Genomic DNA, 20,071 nt, shown 5'->3' on the forward strand with positions numbered 1-20,071 from the left:
TGTGAATACTACCTACGTTAGAAATTTACCACCATCCAAAACTCTTAATCTTTGACAGCTCTAAATATCATAAAATTCTACCCTATTTTGAATTAAAATCTTTTCCTTTGTATATCTGTGCACCGATTAAATACTTTCCAAATATTTGAAAATAGCTTTTCTCATACACCATTTACACTAACTTGAAAAGATACAAGAGGATTTCCAAAAGTTCAATGAAAATACATGCATGGATTTCATATTTTTACACCTTTTTATTTTTTTTTTACTTTTATTTAATAAATATAAATTTCCAAAGTACAATTTATGGATTACAATGGCTTCCCCCCCCATAACTTCCCTCCCACCCGCAACCCTCCCCTTTCCCTCTCCCTCTCCCCTTCCATTCACATCAAGATTCATTTTCAAATCTCTTTATATACAGAAGATCAATTTAGTATATATTAAGTAAAGATTTCAACAGTTTGCTCCCACATAGAAACACAAAATGAAAAATACTGTTTGAGTACTAGTTATAGCATTAATTCACATTGTACAACACATTAAGGACAGAGATCCTACATGAAGAGTAAGTGCACAGTGACTCCTGTTGTTGACTTAACAAATTGACACTCTTGTTTATGGCATCAGTAATCACCCTAAGCTCTTGTCATGAGTTTCCAAGGCTATGGAAGCCTTTTGAGTTCGCCGACTCCGATCTTATTTAGACATATGTTCTCCCTGATCGGTGACAACTAACCGAGCACCAAAAAAGAAACCTGTTGAAGTGAAATGGACACTATGAGAAACAATGACTTGATCAGCCCTTGTACTGACTGTCAAGGAACAACTTAATACTTTATCCCTTTTAGTATTTTTTTTTTGTCCTACTTAATACTATTGGTTGAACTCTTTAATTAACACACAATTATTCTTAGGTGTTGAAATTTAACTGAGGACCAGTGCCACGGCTCAATAGACTAATCCTCCGCCTTGCGGCGCCGGCACACCAGGTTCTAGTCCCGGTCAGGGAGCTGGATTCTTTCCCGGTTGCCCCTCTTCCAGGCCAGCTCTCTGCTGTGGCCAGGGAGTGCAGTGGAGGATGGCCCAAGTGCTTGGGCCCTGCACCCCATTGTGAGACCAGGAGAAGCACCTGGCTCCTGCCTTCAGATCAGCGTGGTGCACTGGCTGCAGCGTGCCAGCTGTGGGGGCCATTGGAGGGTGAACCAACGGCAAAAGGAAGACCTTTCTCTCTGTCTCTCTCTCTCACTATCCACTCTGCCTGAGAAAGAGAAAGAAAGAAAGAAAGAAAGAAAGAAAGAAAGAAAGAAAGAAAGAAAGAAAGAAAGAAAGAAAGAAAGAAAGAAAGAAAGAAATTTAACTGAAAAGTGATCCCTGTTAAATATAAGAGTGGGAATAAGAGAGGGAGGAGATGTACAATTTGGGACATGCTCAATCTGACTTGCCCCAAACAGTAGAGTTAGAAATATGCCAGGGGATTCCAATTCAATCCCATCAAGGTGGCATGTACCAATGCCATCTCACTAGTCCAAGTGATCAATTTCAGTTCACAGTTGATCATATGACAGGTCTAAGAGTCAAAGAGATCACATAAACAAGACTAGTGTCTGCTAATACTAACTGATAGAATTAAGGAGGAGAGAATGATCCAACATGGGAAGTGGGATACGCAGCAGAGTCATAGAATGGCAGATGTTCTAAACAGCACTCTGGCCTCAGAATCAGCCCTCAAGGCATTCAGATCTGGCTGAAGAGCCCATGAGAGTATTTTAGGCATGGAAAGCCAAGACACTCTGGCAAAAAAAAAAAAAAAAAAACCAACAAAAACCAACAACAACAAAACCCTAAATCAAAGATCTCTGTGAGTGAGATCCCAGAGGAAAGAACAGGCCATCAAAGAAGGAGGTACCTTTCTCTGAAGGGAGGAGAGAACTTCCATTTTGACTATGACCTTGTCAAAATTTTTACACCATTATAAACTTAACTTTGAATTCTCTTTTCCACAAACTTTTTGCAGTACCTTCATGTGTGTGCAAGTGTGAGTGTGTATATATATATATAGATATAGATGTAGATACAGATTTAGATATAGATATATATAGATATAGATTTGTTTACTGACTGTCTCCTCCAGAGAAACCCCTCTAGAGGGTTATAAACCCCAAGGACATTGTTTACTTGTTAAGTATCCACTGTATATAGCACAATGCCTGACCCACAGCACATGTTCCATAAACAGTGATTGAACGAAAGAGGATACTGACAAGCTGAGCTATTAACTCTCAGATAAATAATCAAATGAAATTTTAGCTTCCTTTCTCTGTGGATTGTTCAAGTTGGATCAGTGCTTATGTAACTTATAAGTTAGTGGAAGAAAGCAAAGTAGACTGGTACCTTCTCAAACTTCCTCCCAAAACTTTGATTCTATGGAAAACCAACAAAGATTGCACGCAGTTGAAACATCCCATGCAGAGGCTGGAAAACCTGGGTTCCAGACCTAGATCTGCCATTATTCCTGTGCCCTTGATTAAGACTGACTACTTTTCTGGGCCTTGGGACCTAATTTATAGTGAGGCTTTGGGATTCAATATATTCCAAGGTCTTTCCCTGGTTTAAAACTATAACATTATGAAAAAAATCACATGTAAATATTATAATAAATGTGTAAAATATTTGAAATGCCACCAAAATACTTCGATATTATCATTTCTTCAAACTTCAGAGTTTCTTATTTGCTAAAGTTACTGTGTATCTGTAATAAGCTCTTTTTAGTACCATATTTTCACTTAGCCATTTCCCCAATAATTTGAAATAATACTGTCCTATCATCTTCAAGAAAGTAGCTCTTCAAATGGAATTTCACTGTTGTTTGTTATGACTTAGAATCTTAACTTTCACATGGGCCTATCTCTCAGACCCAGCTAAAAAGTTTTGTTGCTATTTATCATGTTAGAGCACAATCCGTAGTGATACTTAACTTACTGATAATTAAGACAAATTATCACCAATTACTATTCCATTTGGTAAACAACAATTCTAATTCAGGCCAAGAAAAGGCATTAAGTATGCAAAGAACATATGACACTTCGTATTTTTTAAAATCATAAAGAGATTTGCATGATACTGCTCATGATTAAAAAAGAGAAATTTAATATGTTCCCACCTTTTCCAACATGCAACTCTAAAGACAATCAGACATTTTGAGATTTGATCATTGGTTATAGCCCTTGTCTATATGCTTGAGGAACAGTGTTTTTTCTACTTACTACTTGTTGGATTCTTTATTTGATGGAGGATTAAGTTTCTGATTATAAAGCAAATTTAAAGTATTTCATTGTAAAAATTAAACCGAAAATAAGAGGAGGAGAATGGGTGGGAGCCAGGGAGGAAAGGTGGAGGTGGGGGAAGTATCATTATGCTTTTAAAACTCTTTACATGAAATACATAAAATGTGTTACCTTTATATAAATTTTAAAGTAAAAAATACAAAATACAGCATAGTTGTATTATCCTTCTTTGACATTGTCATCATACTAAAAACATCCATAGCTGTCAAGAATAGAAAACCACTGTTTATCCTACAATATCTAATGTCTTCATTATTATATTACTAGAAAAAAATCCATTTACGAATACATTTTCTGTTTTACCCAGCCATTTGTTACAAATAAAATAAATTTTAAAAAAAGATTTACTGGAAAGGGATTGCCTGAATTCTTTCAATATAATTAATGCTTTCATGAGGCTTTGTGATTAATCAGAAAATTAGAAGATTGCATTGTTCAATACTCTCCAAGCATTTAGCATCTAATTAGTCTTGTATTGATGTTTTACAAATGCAACTAAGTTCTGCCCACCAGAGCTACTGCAGAGACAGTTCCCAACTCCCAAGAAACCCATTTCTTATAAAGCAAAGAGCCCAAGAGAGATTTTTCTAAGATAAATGTAGTGGAACATTCTAGCCTGAATTTAAACTCCAGAAAAATTTACACTTTAATTCACATTTGTTTATGGCTTTTGTTAATTCAAAGGAATAAATAGTTGAGTATATAAATTTTTTAAATTTTCTCAAATGCTAGATCTTCATCTCATTATATAACAAAGCTTTAATCAAATGAAATTGAAGAATCATAGAAAGTCATTTATAGGAAATCTGATCCATATTCAAAGAATACTAAGGATGCTGCAGTGAAATTGTTTTTATTAATTTTTTATTTTTTGAGAAGCAGAGAGAGACAAAGAAATGGAGAGAGGTCCCATCCATTGGTTCACTCCCCAACTGCCCATGACAGCTACAGCTGGATCAAGGTCAATGCCAGGAGATAAGAACTCAATAGAGGTCTCCCACATAGGGAGACCCAGCCATATAGACATCACCACTGCTGCCCAGATTTCAGATTTGCAGAAAGCTGTAACCAGAGATTAAATCCAGGTACTCCAAAATGGAAGGCAGGCATCTTAACTGCTACACTGAATGTATACACCTAATGTATAACTTTAATGAAATATTTCTAAACTTGGGAAAGCAGGCTCTTTTAGGATAGGATAAGGATAATTTCATAATTTGAACCCAGATAATTATCTAGCATTCTGCTAAGCAGAATAAGTAATTATCCAATGAGTATGATTGAGATATATTACTATACGGTTTATGATGTTTCTGCTTATTAGAAGTTATGTGAACTTGGTGAGTCAACTTATTTATAAAGTAGGGATAACAGTAGTACCTTCCTATGGAATTAATCTGTGGATTAAAAGAGATAATTCATGTCAAGTATTTAGCACAGATCCTGGCACATTGCAAATGCTCGGGTTTTTAATTGTTTGAATGTTTAATTGTTTGAAAGATCATAGAGAGAAGGGGCACAGGGGGGAAATCGAGCCATCACAGTACTCCTGTCCATGACAACCACGCAGGTGCATTGCCTCTGTGCACAATGGCATTCAAGGGGTAACATGGAACAAAATGGAAGTGGGGAGCAACTCCCCACTTCTCCCCATGGCTTTCTCTCCCTGTTCCATCAGCTTCTACAAGCTGCAAATCGCTGATGGAAAAGTGAGCTCCATGGTTTGTGAGGCCAAATTGCTGCAAACCAGAAAAAAAATCTCAAGGAAAAAACAATAGAGAGAAAGATGACTTTTTCTGCTCACATTTTAAAAAGCCAAGCTTCCCTTATATGTATTATTGTTCCCTAGGGCTCTCTCCTTGGTGTTTTTCTAAACACTCTTCCTAGGAGGTCTCATCCATTTTAAAGCTTTCAACTGCTACCTGTATACTGGGGATTCTCAAATCTGTATTTTTTTTTTTTTAAGATTTCTTTATTTATTTGAAAGGCAGAGTGACAGAGGGAGGGGTAGCCACGGAAACACACACACACAGACATGAGAGAGAGAGAGAAAGAGACATTCTATCTGCTGGTTCACTGTCCAAAATGGTCATAATGGCCAGGGCTGGGCCAGGCTGAAGCCAGGAGCCAGGAACTACATCTTGTCCCCAACATTAGTGACAGGGGCCCAAGTACTTTGGCCATCCTGCACTGCTTTCCCAGGTACATCAGCTGGGAACTAAATCAGAAGCTGAACAGCCAGGACTTGAACCAGCACTCGGATGTGGGATGCCAGCATCATAGGCTGTCTCAACTCACTGTGCTATAGCAGCAGCCACAACCTGTATCTTTAAATCACAATTCTGTCCTGAATTCCAGACCATGACTCACATATTCCAAGGGCAAATTGAACTCAGTACACTACATAACTGCTTTGGCTATCTCTTGCTATTACCTCAACCAGTCACCTAACCCAGGACCCGCCCTAGCTATCCTCTCTCACTGACACATACACAGTTTCCATCTCCCACTTCTAACCTGTCCCTCCCTCCCTCCTGTTTTCTACTTTTTATCTTCAAGTTCTTACCCATTCTCACCAGGATTACTGAAATAGCTCTCTAGCTGGTCTCCCTGGCTTCTCATTATACCCCTTGTGGAGTATTTCCCCTATACTTACACCAAACTAGCTGTCTAACTATCAGAGGAGGGTACCTCAAAAAAGACCACAGTGGGGGAGTACTTAAAGCCTGGCAGAGTTTCATTGTTTGCAACACAAAGAAATGATAACTGTTTGAGGTTCTGGACATGCCAAGTACCCTGACACGATCATTATATACTGTATACAATGATACTAACCTCTTAAATATGTACAGATATTATGTGTCAATTTTTAAATGTTGCAAAGAAATAAAAGTCTGGCAGCCTTATAAAAGGTCACTAGTCTATATCATAATATTGCTTAAATAGCTACTAAAGTGGACATAAACTAGGCAGATGTGGTAGAAAGATGCTATCAAGAACCATAAAGACTCAAATTTTATCCTAGCTGCAAACCTACTTAGCTTACCCTATTTCATAGATGCTGGTAAAAGACACAGACTCCTGGGTCAAAGACAGAGGTCTTTTTTATTCATTGCACAGGAAGCAGAATGAACATCACATTTGAATTGTCTTCATTCCCCAGTTCCTACAGGTGTAACACAAAGCAGACAATGTGGATGCAATATATCCACTGGTTTGTGCCACAGCTGAGGCATCTTGAGCTTAGGGAATTCTAATATTGTATAATGGGGTACAAGCAGATCTGTCCTTTTCCCAAATGGACAGATTATCTTTATTATGCTGGACAGAAAGCAAATCTGTCCTCTGATCCAGAGGAAGACATTATTTTCCAAGGTTGGCCAATGTTTAAACATCCTTGAAAAGACATTATAAAACAAAAGAATAGTTTTTATCCTTAGAAATCCATGAAGAATTGTCTCTGAATATAAAAGCTCTGAATTGAAACTAGCCTCTGGCACTCATAAGTTCCATAATGTTTACCTTTCTCAGTCAGCCATGTCCAATCACATGTCCAATCACAGGCATTTCACAATATCACACGAAATCACATGCATGCAAGTATTTTGTAAGTAACACAGTGCTACTCAAATACAGTTATTTATGCCTCTAGAAATACTTTGCTTCTTATGGAAATGAAAGAAGAAAACAACTTGGAATTTTAGAATAAAAAATTTAACATAAATGAATCAAGTATTTATGAAATGCCTTACTAAGAGTAAGCTTGGGTGCTACAAGGTGAAGAGTAAGACACATTCCTTAGCCTCAAGAATCTTACAATCAACGAAGGCAGCGAACAGTATGGTGATCAAGATACATTCAAGTGACAGAATAGAAGCATGCAAGCATATGGTCACCATTGACTAAGAGAGCCTGGAGGAATCTAAGTCATCACTAAATTCAATCATCTCATTTGCCAATGAGCAAACAGATGAAGTTGTTTAGTCATTTTTTCAAGAACAACATCTAGCAGCAGAGTCAGAAGTATGACCCATCATTTCTCACTTTCCATATGCTAAAAGGCCTTGAGAGAAATTTCTTGTTCTTTTTCACCAGAAGAGGGAGGTAGGAGGTGGGGGGAGGGACAGGTGATTTGGTCTGGCACCATGGCATTTTTTTCTCTCCTCTACAGTCTTTGACTCATTGCCACTTCCCCTCTTTGTTCCCCAAGAATTACAACAAATTTGTTGTTTGTCCAACTTCTTTTCTCTCTCAAAGGTCAAGGGTTTCCTCTTTCATTTGTATAACAACGCAGGCTAAAACAAACTTCCCTCTGACTTCTATCTTCTCCCCTACCTTCACCCTATCTGCTCCCTCCTAATGTCTCTTCCTCATCATATCCTACAAAATGCTAGCTCTGCCACCTTGTCAATTCCTGACTGCCAGCTATTCAGTCAGTTCACTCCAGTCTGTTATGCCATCTGCCTAGCAAACCTGAAACAGATTTCAAAAAATGCAAAGTGAAATATTAACTCTAAACCCTGAGGTCTATCTCAAAGACTTGGTGTGATCAGCTGCCAGGAAAAAACAGGAGGCAAGGAAAGCCATGGCTCACCACTATTGCTGGTAGTGTAATGTGGAGTAAAAAGCACCAGTGTGCAGTAAACTTGCTTTTAAGTTTAATTCCATCTATGGATTTTTAGCTTCATTCAGTAACATATAGCACCTGAATTTCTCACCAATATCATACTGAGGACTGAACTGGGGAAGAAGAATAGATACATCTTTTTCACAGTAGCCCTAGTTTACTAACTGTAAGTCTTAATTATGCAAGAAACTTCAAAAATTTTGAGGAAAATGGAATTTTAAGATGTTTATTTTGGTGCAAGAAAACTGAAATCCACACATTATCCATGAAATTTTTTATACAGATTAGTTTTTTCAGGAATAGCATTGTAATGGGAATATGTATGCCATTGTAAACTACATGCATATTTAAGGAGGTTGAGGAAAGGAGGTTTTATAAAGGCAAATTGAGAAGGGTTACATAAGGTCTTTTGGAACAATAGTCCTTGGCTAAAACAACAAAGGTCTTTTTGAAAATCTTTCATAAAAGTCTCAATATTTTTTAACAATACAGACAAAAAGACCAGGTCCATTCAACTTAAATTCTGTCTTTAGAATCATTAGAGTTCCAAAAATAGGTTTGATGCTCTAAAGAGGGAAGACATCATAATCAAGAGTTTGGAGAAAGATTTTAGGTATAAAGAAATGCTCATCCATACAGTACAATCCTTTAAATTAAGTGCAAAGTAAAAATGTCAACTTCAAGTTTTTATGATCTAATGAACTAAACTTTTTCTAGCTTCTATTAAATCTATGGTTTTGCTAATTATCAAATACAGTTAAAGAGTTTGAGTTTGGTGAAATCTTCTATGGCAATAGCATTTAAGAGGTTTATTAAACCCAGAAGGACAAAAATAAAATAAGTATTTGAATGCATACTTTGTACTAAATAGCAACATTTTTCAATATCATTGAAGCCAAGAACAATGGTATCACAGTCAACAGTATTCCTGAAGATATAAAAAGAAAGTAAATTCAGTCCATGATAAATTATGAAAATGGTAATTAGGTAGATAAGAATAAATGGATTTGAATTGCCTAATGAATGATGAGTCAAGTAACTGACAAGAGCAATCAAAATATATTCCATATGTGATTAACAACATTTAAATTTGACATTAACAAATACTATTTAATTTATGCAACAGTAGAATTCCAAGCATATGTAGTCTCTAAATCTCTAGGTCACAATAAATCAGAGAAAGAATGAAAATTTCAGTCAGCAGGTTTATTTTATCTTTGTCCTTGGCCTTTTGCCAAAGATGTATACCTTTTTAATTCAAGAAAGATGGACAGAATTGGCATATGCTCTCTCTCTGACACACACAATTAATTAACAATTCTTCACAGAATGCTTACACATTGAAGAAATATGTAGAAAATATATCCTATCAATAGGTGCCTATTGTTCATATTTACATTACATTTACTAAGTACACATTATGTGCCAGATACTATGCTAATCTGAGAATCAATGGAAATAATATGTACATGGTCTGTCTCATAGTTTAACAGATTCAATAAAATGAACTTATATCCTTATTCAGCTTTAAAACTAAGCAAAGCTATTCTTACATTAGAAAATATTCTAAGCACTCAGAAGAAAAACATTAAGATTTAATAGCATGACTATTGTGAACTACATTAATCATATAACTTAGAAGAAAACAAATTGCTTCACTCTGTCAGACTGACATGTCTAAATCTAATCTCAGTTTATAATTAATATAGCAGCATGGAGAAACATAACTTCAAGAACATTGATAAAACTGATGACAAAATATTGTACCGAATACACTGACCTGTGACATGAGGCCCAGTTATACAATAGAAGAGAGTCACACACCTGAGCTCTAACACTACCTTCTGAAGCTAACAAAATTGGCGTAGGAAAACATTGTTACTTGGGGCCAGCATTGGGCACAGTAGGTTAAGTCACTACTTGCAATGCCCAAATCACATAGTGTAGCACTGGTTCAAGTTCTGGCTGCTCTGCTTCTGATCCAGTTCCTTACTAGCGTGCTTGGGAAAGCAGGGAAAGATGGCCCAAGTGCTTGGGTCTCTACCACCCATGTGGGCGACTCAGATGGAATTCCAGGTTCCTGGCTTTGGCCTGGCCCAGCCGCAGACATTTGGAAAATAAACTAGCGCATGGAAGATCTCTCTATCTCTTTTGCTGTCACTCTGCCTTTTAAATAAATAGATAATAATTTTTAAAATGTTACTAATATATGAAGATAAGAAGTTCAAAGTACTTAAACTGTAAGATATGTCTTTAATCCTAAAGAGATTAGTTTTGAAAAGTTATGATCAAGATAAAAAAATGTTTTTAATTATTATCATTTTAAAGTTGTAAGCCCAATAAGCACACAAGGAAAACTACCTTTTTTTTTGTTAACTTTTATTTAATGAATATAAATTTCCAAAGTACGGCTTATGGATTACAATGGCTTCCCCCCCATAACGTCTCTCCCACCCGCATCCCACCCCTTTCCTACTCCCTCTCCCCTTCCATTCACATGAGGATTCATTTTCGATTCTCTTTATATACAGAAGATCAGTTTAGCATACATTAAGTAAAGATTTCAACAGTTTGCTCCCACACAAACATAAAGTGAAAAATAATAGATGATTTTTTAAATGATGATGAAATCAGATCAGACCTATTGTCATGTTTAATCCCAGTGAGAGTCAAGTTGGGAATTGATAATTTCTTCTTTTTTTTTTTTTACAGAAGATCAGTTTAGTATACATTAAGTAAAGATTTCAACAGTTTGCACCCCCATAGAAACACAAAGCGAAATATACTGTTTGAGTACTCATTATAGCATTAAGTCTCAATGTACAGCACATTAAGGACAGAGATCCTACATGAGGAGTAAGTGCACAGTGACTCCTGTTGTTGACTTTACAAATTGACACTCCTGTTTATGGCATCAGTAATCTCCCTATGCACCAATCATGAGTTTCCAAGGCTATGGAAGCCTTTTGAGTTCACCGACTCTTATCTTGAGGAAAACTACCTTTTGTCAAATCTACTCTCCTGCCTAGCTAGTCACAGTAGCTAATCAAGTAGAACAAAAATGTAAATGTTGTAGCCAAAATTTTGAAATCAAAGCCCTAAAAGGAAACAATTACTATTTAAATTTTTAACAGCATTTAGGGATCTAAAATTCACCTTGTATACTAGAATATATCTACGTATAACATAATGCCTTAGTTATGAAATAAAAACATATTCCAAAATAGTCACAGAAAATGGAATTAAAAGATGTTTATTTTTGTATGAAACATTTTGAAATCCATGCATAGATTTTCATACATTTTCCATGAAGTTTTTGAAGACCCCCACTCATAAAATTATTTCTTCAAATAGTGGAAAGTAAACCAAACCTGCATTAGTATGTGAAGAACAGACAATTTCAGAAGTATGCTTTGGGAGAAATATGTTCTCTCCACAGGAGACCAGAAAACTAAGCAAAACACAAATCCTGTGCTCAGATGAAAAAAGTCTTTGAGAAAAGTGCGTAGGGTCAATGACCAGGTTTCACTTGCTTACTAAAGGAAGAAACCTGCTAAAGGAATAGGAGTTGGAGGCCTCCTACCTTTCTGAATGCATGGAATAAAATTCAATGTGAAAAATTCTCTCTAAACCCTTGCAACTCAAACCATAGTCCATGGGCCAAGAGTATTAGTTTCACCTGGGAGTTTGTTAGAATGGCAGTATCTCAAGCCCTGCTGCAGAACTTGCAAGTAGTAAAATTCCCCCAGATGATTTGTGTACACGGGGAAGTTTAAGAGGCTCTAATTTAACTTACCAAGCATTGCAGAACTACACATTCCACTCCAAACATATGGAATAAAAGTAAACTTCTGCATTCTCAGTACATCTCTTAAAGCCTCCAAGATACTACCATCTTTAATGTGAGCTCACTATCAACAATACAATGAGTCAAAAAGAAGAAATGAAACTAAATTTAGGAGTCAAATTGAGCCACTCTTCATTATCATTCAGCTCCTCCAGCCACGCTCTTTACTGCCAACCACTGACTCCAGGTGTCAGGAGGACTGGAGGATTATGGTGAGAGATGACAGAAGGGCCAAAAGCACATCTCCCTAACCGTCCTCACATATCACTCATCGATGGTGACACACTAGCAAACCTTAGCTTGCATATAGCCTGCAAGTATGTCTGTTGACCCATGTGGTATTTCAAATTTAAATTCATTGCTGTCACTTATAAATCTGGTACTGTCATAATTTAAAAATTGCACATCTAGGTCATTTAGCCTAGTGATTAAGATGTTCATGTCCCATGACAGAGCACCCACCTGGATTTGATTCCTGGTTCCAGTTCCTGACTCAAGCTTCCAGTTAACAGACCCTGGGAGGCACCAAGTGATGGCTAAAGTAGTTTGATGATTGTCAGCCAGATAGGATACTCTGAGTTCCCAGTTCCCAGCTTTGGCCTGACTTAGTCCCAGCTGTTGTGGACATTTGGGAAGTAAACCAATGGATGGTTTACTGTCTCTCTGCATCTCAAATAAGTAGGTACTTTTTAAAATGTGTACATATAAGTTCTTTTCTAAAAATCAGAAAATCTGGCAACAACAAACTCACATTTTAATATGTCAACAAAATACTAGAACCCAAGCTCTGCTGTCCCATTTAGGTTTTAGCCAACATCTCCACCACTCACTTGGTCTCTCCCACACTGTGGCTGAGGACAAGAGGCAGTTACCATTTGTTTTTCTTCTACTTGGTCTGCTACACTCATTCACATTCCCAGCCAGTCCCCTATAAGCATTTGAATTTGCAACCTGTTTGTGAGGCTCTAGATCACATCATATCATGATCTAAAGTCACTCCACAGTTGAGAGTCACAAAAAAGAGCTACTGTTTTGGTCACTCTCCATCTCATGTTAGACCTTGTGAATTGGAATCAATCTATTGTATTCCATACCTCACTTTGAATTTATATAATATTTTTCTCCACAATCCACTCCAACTCATACATTTTAACTATTTCAAACCTCAACTGTGCAGTTATAGACAAGAATTACTAGCAAGAGCAGATACAACACCTTGTTGAACCATTCCTTCAGATTCATTACAAATCTTCGAGTAAAACACTGAAATAGAAAACTCCATTAAGGCAAGTGTCTTAGCCTTTTTTGTTATTGTAATACCCCAAGGACCTGGTGACTGTTAGCAACAGACTGAAAGTGCTCCCCCAAATCCATATGTTGAAGCCTAAATTCCCAATGTGATAGTATTTGGAGATGGGACCTTTGGGGAATAATTAGGTCATGAGGTGGAGCTCTTATTTACAGGATTAATACTCTTAAGAAGTAGAAAAAAATATATTCTCTTTCTTTCTTTATCTCTCTCTCTCTCTCTCTCTCCCCCTCCCTCCTTCCCTTCCTCCTCTTCCCTCTCTCCTTCCCTCCCTCCCCCCTGCCATGTGAAGATCTGGTGAGACAGTGGCTATCTGCAGTCCAGGAAGTTGGCACCTTGATTTTGGACTTCTAGCCTCCAGACTGTGGGAAGTATATGTCCATGGTATTTTTGTCACAGGACAACTGACTATGATAGTGTATCAGTAAATATTTATTGAATAAATGAATGGACTTTCCCAAGGATTATAAATTCTCAAAATTAATACAGATTTTGAATGAATGTATTTATCACTTAATATCTGAAGATTATTTGCTAGCCTAGTTCTACTTAGGTTGATCAAACCAACCCATTGTATTTCAGTGACCATGAAAACAAGCAGAAGGGCAAAAATCTCTAACCGTGACAACCCTGGGATCCATGGCCTATCACAGCTTATGTTGCAAAAAAAACAGCATCATGAAGACTAAGCAAGATTACCAAACCAAATTTTAAGATTTAGTCTGACTCAATTTTATGCTCCCAAGTCTACAATCTTTAGTCATCATCACAGTCATCATTAACAAACTTAACATCATCACCATGATCATCATCAACATCCAATCTTATATTGGAAAACGTTTACAGATTATTTATTGAAAAGTATTTATGGGATGTTTACAGATGGGCCTAAAACTATATAAAAGAAGCTTCTTGACTTTAGGAAACTAAAAGGTAAACTCTTTAAGGCAAAAAAAAAAAAAAAAAATGTTGTACAGTGTTATTGTACTTCCATGCCATGATATTTCATGGATCTGGACACATAAAAAACACATTTTTAATTGTCTTCCAAACTCCATTGAATAAGTATTTTTCTGAGATGCTGATGCACTTAGAAATGAAGCGATTTTCCTTGGTCACATGGTTATTTATTGTTAGAATAAGAGAGCATCTCCAGGGCACCTGCCGTTGCACCACAGTGGTTTTATTCAAGTCATTTCCAAAATGTGTCTGCAAACCATAGCAAGCTAATGACTTTTAAGCCCTCAACAAATGATATGAAGAATATACCTTCAAGTAGCAAAGTCTAAATTTTGACCCAATTTTGAATGTGTATTTATAAACACACCAACCATCAATCTAAAAAAGGTTTGCAATAATGCTAAGTACATATCTTAGCAGGACTCTACTGTCATAATATTCCAAGAACTAAACCTGGAAAAAAAAACTTAGACATCTTCCTTGAACTTAAAGCTTCACAAAACGAGGCCTTTGTTTTATGGAGTAAGAGATGTCAATGACCTTTCTCACTCCTGTTGGCCTTTGGATCGCTTCACTGAAATGTGGATCATTCACCTGCTTTCTTCTCATCTGCCATAAAAGAAAAGAACTAAAGTAAGAGCTATTTTACTCAATTCAACTAAACTTTCTGAAGAAAGTGCAAACAAAATCAGGACCAGATCAATGTTACTGATAGATCTGATGGCCACCCCTAAGAAAAATTTTCCAAACAGTCCAGCACCATTAAATGTGAGTATGCTCTTTACCATACACCTATCATAAGGTAAAACTAAGTCAAGAAAGAAATGTTAACATTAATTAGGTTTTTCTGCCTTAAATAAAACAGTACAGGAAGTGCCTTTGTGAATACTGTAACTGTCTATAGACTAATACAGATTTTTAAAACTTAAGTATGCATCTTGTCTTTCTCAAATGACCTGAATAGGCCATTTCTGAATTCTTGACTTGATCTGAGCAGTCACAAATTCATTCCTTCAATACATATTGTTTTTTTGTTGGTTTTTTTGTTTGTTTGTTTGTTTTTTTGAGTAGACCAAATTGTAGAATCCTAGAAGGGCTGTCCTCTCAAAGAATATATTCTGACAAGGTCTCTGTTTTATCACCAGGTTGAGGTTTTATCATCAAGACTCCATGACCACATAACCCTTCTTTAGTTGCCTACTTTTGCCTACTCCAACCCATAAAGGCAAAAAATATGAAGGCAAGAAAAAGCAAACTGGGGCAAATAACACACTCTTGCTTTTTTCATATAGATGGTCTTGTTCATAATAGAACAGGTACATTATGAATATTAAAAAAATTGAAGCTTTCAAGGAGAGCAAACATATTTCCTTCCTTCATATTTAAGAACAATTCTCACTGGATTCTCCAAAAAAGGATATTTGAAAAATAAATAGAATAACTCAATCCAGAATCAAATAAAAGCATGGCAGAGTTTTTACATATAAACATTTTGAATGGTTAGATTTTGGGCACCAAAATGAATCTGTCCCCTTGCAGCCCAGGCCATTTTGGTTGAAAATTTGAAAATTTTTTATTATAAAACACAAACACACTTTTCCAAAACTCTTCTGTTCTAGTACCTACTATCAATATTTTCATAGGTTTGTTTATAAAGAGCTACATAAGCCACCAATGAAAGCCGAAGTATTGTCTGTATTATTAAGCTCAACAGAAAGCTCCATGTGCAGCGACAGGAGGCCATAGGCAATTAACACTGCAAATTGAAAGGTTTAGAATCTTTGCATGACCTTTAAAGGGCAACACAGTTGCCCATTCACGTGCATGCAATTATACAGTGACTAGCTCCTAGCAGCAAAAAACTAAAAAAAAAAAAAACATAAAAATATTGAGCACAACAAACCTTGCATTCATCAGAAGTTACTTTGAACTCTCCAGGCTTCGCCTGAAGAGTTAGCTTGACAGCTCACAAGGAGAGTCAAGAGCAACGCAGGCTGATCTCCTTAGCTGTCTTCATTTTGTCAAAGTACTTGGTTCAGCCTATCACCATAATTGCTACCAGGCAACACTACATACATTACTGAAGCTCACTGTAAAGACTTTCTCAACTCTACTCTATAAAAGCACCATGTAAATATAAATTTAATTGAATGGCTATGTTTGTGCTATTGCTAGGGAATGAGAGATATGTCTTTGCTCACTAGACTTTCAGAGGAAATCAAACAATTATAGCTTCTATGGAGTAATTTAAGAGATTGAAAGAAGTGATTTAAAGGACTTATCTAATTTGAGCATATAAGCTCTGATTCCTTAGTTATATCACATACCCCACGTGGACCACTGTAAACAAAATGAAATGTTCTCCTTACAGCTTATAAATCCACTTTTCATCCAATTTCCAAGCAAACTAGAAATCTCATATCTTCCAATGGCAATACCATTCAATTGCATAACTAGACCAGACTAGTAACTAAATTGCCTATCATTACAGCACAGGATAAAATCCAACAAATACTTGTGGTATACACATTGGAAGTAGGTGGGTTTAGGGTATTTAACATAAATTGGGAGCATAAAATCAATGTTTCCTGAAAATCTGTAGATGCCATTTGTAAACCAGAATGAAATGCATGGTTTGTGTTTTGACCGTGAGGGGTATATATTTAATAAAGACAGTATATAGATAAATTCAGTGTTTAAAATGTCAAAATTCACAACTGTACTGTCAATAAATACATCCAAATATCTCTACATACATATTTGTAACCTAGCAAACAAAAGTATCTTCAAAAGGAAAACTGAAGAGAAAAATATAATGTATGTAACCATGGCTCAAACAGCCAAAGTCAATGATAAGCAAGATCTGGTTAAACTATGGATAGAGTTGTACTGCAGGTCAAATCATGTAAAATGGTAAAAACTATGTACTTAAAAATGTAGATATTTTGTAAAGTTGTTCTTGCCCCCTTTGACAGAAAACCATTATCTTCCAGGAGTATTACTAAAAGCACATGTATGTATGTATGTGCATATATATGCAGGTATACAGATTAGATAGATATTGCAGAGAAATGTGCTTAAACACTACTTTCTTCACATTCCCGTAAGTCTAACCATTTCTATTAAAATTTCTATCTAATAATTCTTAAAATTTCTATGAAATATTAGAAGAATTTCTACTTTATTCCATTGACAAGAACACTGAATCACTGCACTGACTGAACAGAATCAAACCTTTTTAAAATTACTGAATAAGTCAATGGCCAATGACAATTTAAAAACAGAAACTAACTTCTGGGTCTCTGTTGCTAGGCCCACCTGGGAGTATCTCCCTTTTCCGACCATGCTCCCAACCTGAAGTAAATTTACTCTCTGAAAAGGTTCATGGTCACTCAATGTAAAGTGACTCCTTCTCTTTCAGTGGAGTAATAAGTAGTTCAGTATGGTCTGAGTGGTTCAAAAGAAAGTTAACCAAAGAATTTTCAAACAAAATGGCAAATTCTCTGTATTACATGGCATTATAAGACCAATGATTCAAAACGAAGATTCATCATGTGAAATATTGGGCAGGCAAATGGGCCAGATATGAAGTTGATTCAGCTGGTATGGCCTTTGTATCTAGCCCCAGTCTGTGCTAATGCATTACTTCTCTTGGTTTTTGATGGAGTCCCACTAATAACAGGTTGATGAATTGCATTTGTAAATGTCAGGCATAGATCAAAGGGGACTATGCTGGACATTTTTTTTTAACCAAGAAAACAAAACTGCACTGCATGGCAAATTTCCTTATTTTTAGTTGAATCTTCAGCGAACAAAACAGCTGCAGAATAATGCAACTTAATGAGGCATTTCTAATAAAATACTGCAGAAGTAAAAGCAGAGGCACTGAACTGTTTGCACTCTGGTTGCTTCATCTTTTCAAACACATTAGAAACAACTGATGACACTTTGGAGCCTTCCTCATTTGGGACATGCATCAGAGAGTTCATCAGTTTACAGTCACAGCTGAACTTGAGCCCAATCTGAGTGTACCTTGTCATCAGGGCTATAATAAGAAATGCCTGGGAAAAGCTAGAGAGGCACAGCTTACCCTTTCCCGATATAGTAATCCATAAGCTGCAGTTGGTGATAAGTCAACTCTAAAATGTACTTTGTACATCTCAATACATTTTAAGATGTTCACCAAATAATGTATAGAAAATACTGAATTCAGGACTACCAAAATTATCTGAGAAGGTACAAAATAATTTTTCTAAAATGTTCTATCAACCCTTGTTCCATCATTTTACGAATTTTTAAAGAGGAAAGGTGGCCATCTCTAAAAACAGATCTTCCTTTTACAGCCCTGTCATCACATTTTTTACCTTGATGGTTAATAAATACTATCATACAGTCCCTAAGCAGTCCGGATCTATTTCAATACAGATCTATGAGCATCTCAATGAAAGTTCATTCTCCAATTTGTCATTATTAAGATAGCTTAAAATAGCCATAAAGTATTAAATATCAAAATAGCTTAAAAATCACACATATTCAGAAACCTTAGCCTCCCATCTAGCATAACTTGTAGCATTACAAAGATGTTTCCTTTAATGTCAGGGTCCTTTTGCTGCTTAAGAGACACATATTATAGATAGCATTAAATGGAGTTCAAACATCCTAAACTGCTAAAGTTTTTAAAGACAAGAATCAAGCTTTTCATCTGCAAAAACACCCAATTTGAATAAAGCAACACACTGAAATTGTGCTTGACTATTTATCAATTCCCTGTGCCTGACCACTCAATGAGCAGTGACACTGTTTTCAGCCTTATGTCTATAACTAACACAATCCAATTATTTCCACTTGAACATTGGGCAAATGAAAGTAAAATAAGCTCCAATGTGGTTACTCATGGGCTTCAAGAGATTAGTGATGGTTTTAAAAATTAGGATTCTACAAAGGTCAAGATGCAAACAATTGGTTCAAGAGGAGATTCAGAGCAGGTTAAAGTAGGAAGAGAGACAATTAAATTAAACATATGTCTGATCCTTTATTTAAAATAGAGGGCGTTAGGTGCTAATTTTGAAATTCTAAATGGCTTCACATTGGAGAGTACATGTGCAAATATGGAAAACCCATAAAAATAATCTTACTGCTCTGATTTTTAAGCTTTAATAGTGTTTTGTAATCTCCTGTTATTTTGATTTAGCTCTTGACAGAAATCTTAAATTCGTGACTCATTTGTCTTAACTTATATTGCCTAGTAGAGCAGTTTCAGAGTGTTAATTGATAACTATCTGAATGTTGATGTCTAAAACAAACTAGTGGCACAGGCAAGCAGCAGATAATTACCATCTAGTCAATAATCACTGAAACCCACGCTGATCTGACTGAAGGACCCTCATACACTCAGTGCTGTAGGAGCACATTTCAGAGCACAGGCTGGTTAGTGGGGCAGGGGACTTTGCAAAATCCAAGAGGGGAGACTGCACGCGCAAAACGAGGGTATTTTTGTTTTCCGTCTTGCTGTCACAAGGCAGAGTCACCCAGCACAAGCTGAAGAGCAGCCAGGCACTGTAGTATTCCAAGCGCTGGAGGCGATTGTGTAACACTGGGTCAGGAAGTGGAATACTGACTAGGCAAGCGTCGCGTCCACCCCAGGGTTCTGGGAGCGCTAGGCTGGAGGGCTCAACCTGCAGTTCTAGGAGAAACGGGGCGACAGATCCCAAACTTTCCTGTGCAAAGACGTATCTGCAAATAGCACGTTCCTCGCTGAAAGGGGGGGGGGGGGGGGATCTGTAAGTAGCCTACAGAAAACGCTTATTGGCAGGCGCCCAGCCTCTTAGAATCCAAGGGGGAAGGAGCGGCAGAGCAGTTGTGTGTGCTGTCGGCAAGAGGTGGGTGACGTCTATCCGGAAAGAAACGAAAAAACCAAGAGTTTCCGAAGCTGTTCTTTCTCTGCACGCCGTTCGCAAAAGGACCCTTTCCTAAAGCGCTCT

The 20,071-nt window shown here is 36.8% G+C and overlaps 1 protein-coding gene across 1 annotated transcript in view; it reads right to left on the reverse strand.

The window, feature by feature from the left end:
* The window catches only part of TAFA2 (TAFA chemokine like family member 2), a 526,573-nt gene that overhangs the window by 498,066 nt on the left and 8,436 nt on the right, over positions 1 to 20,071 (reverse strand). The window lies entirely within an intron of this gene.

This window comes from Oryctolagus cuniculus, chromosome 11 (assembly GCF_964237555.1).
Source record: "Oryctolagus cuniculus chromosome 11, mOryCun1.1, whole genome shotgun sequence".
Classification (NCBI taxonomy): Eukaryota; Metazoa; Chordata; class Mammalia; order Lagomorpha; family Leporidae; genus Oryctolagus; species Oryctolagus cuniculus.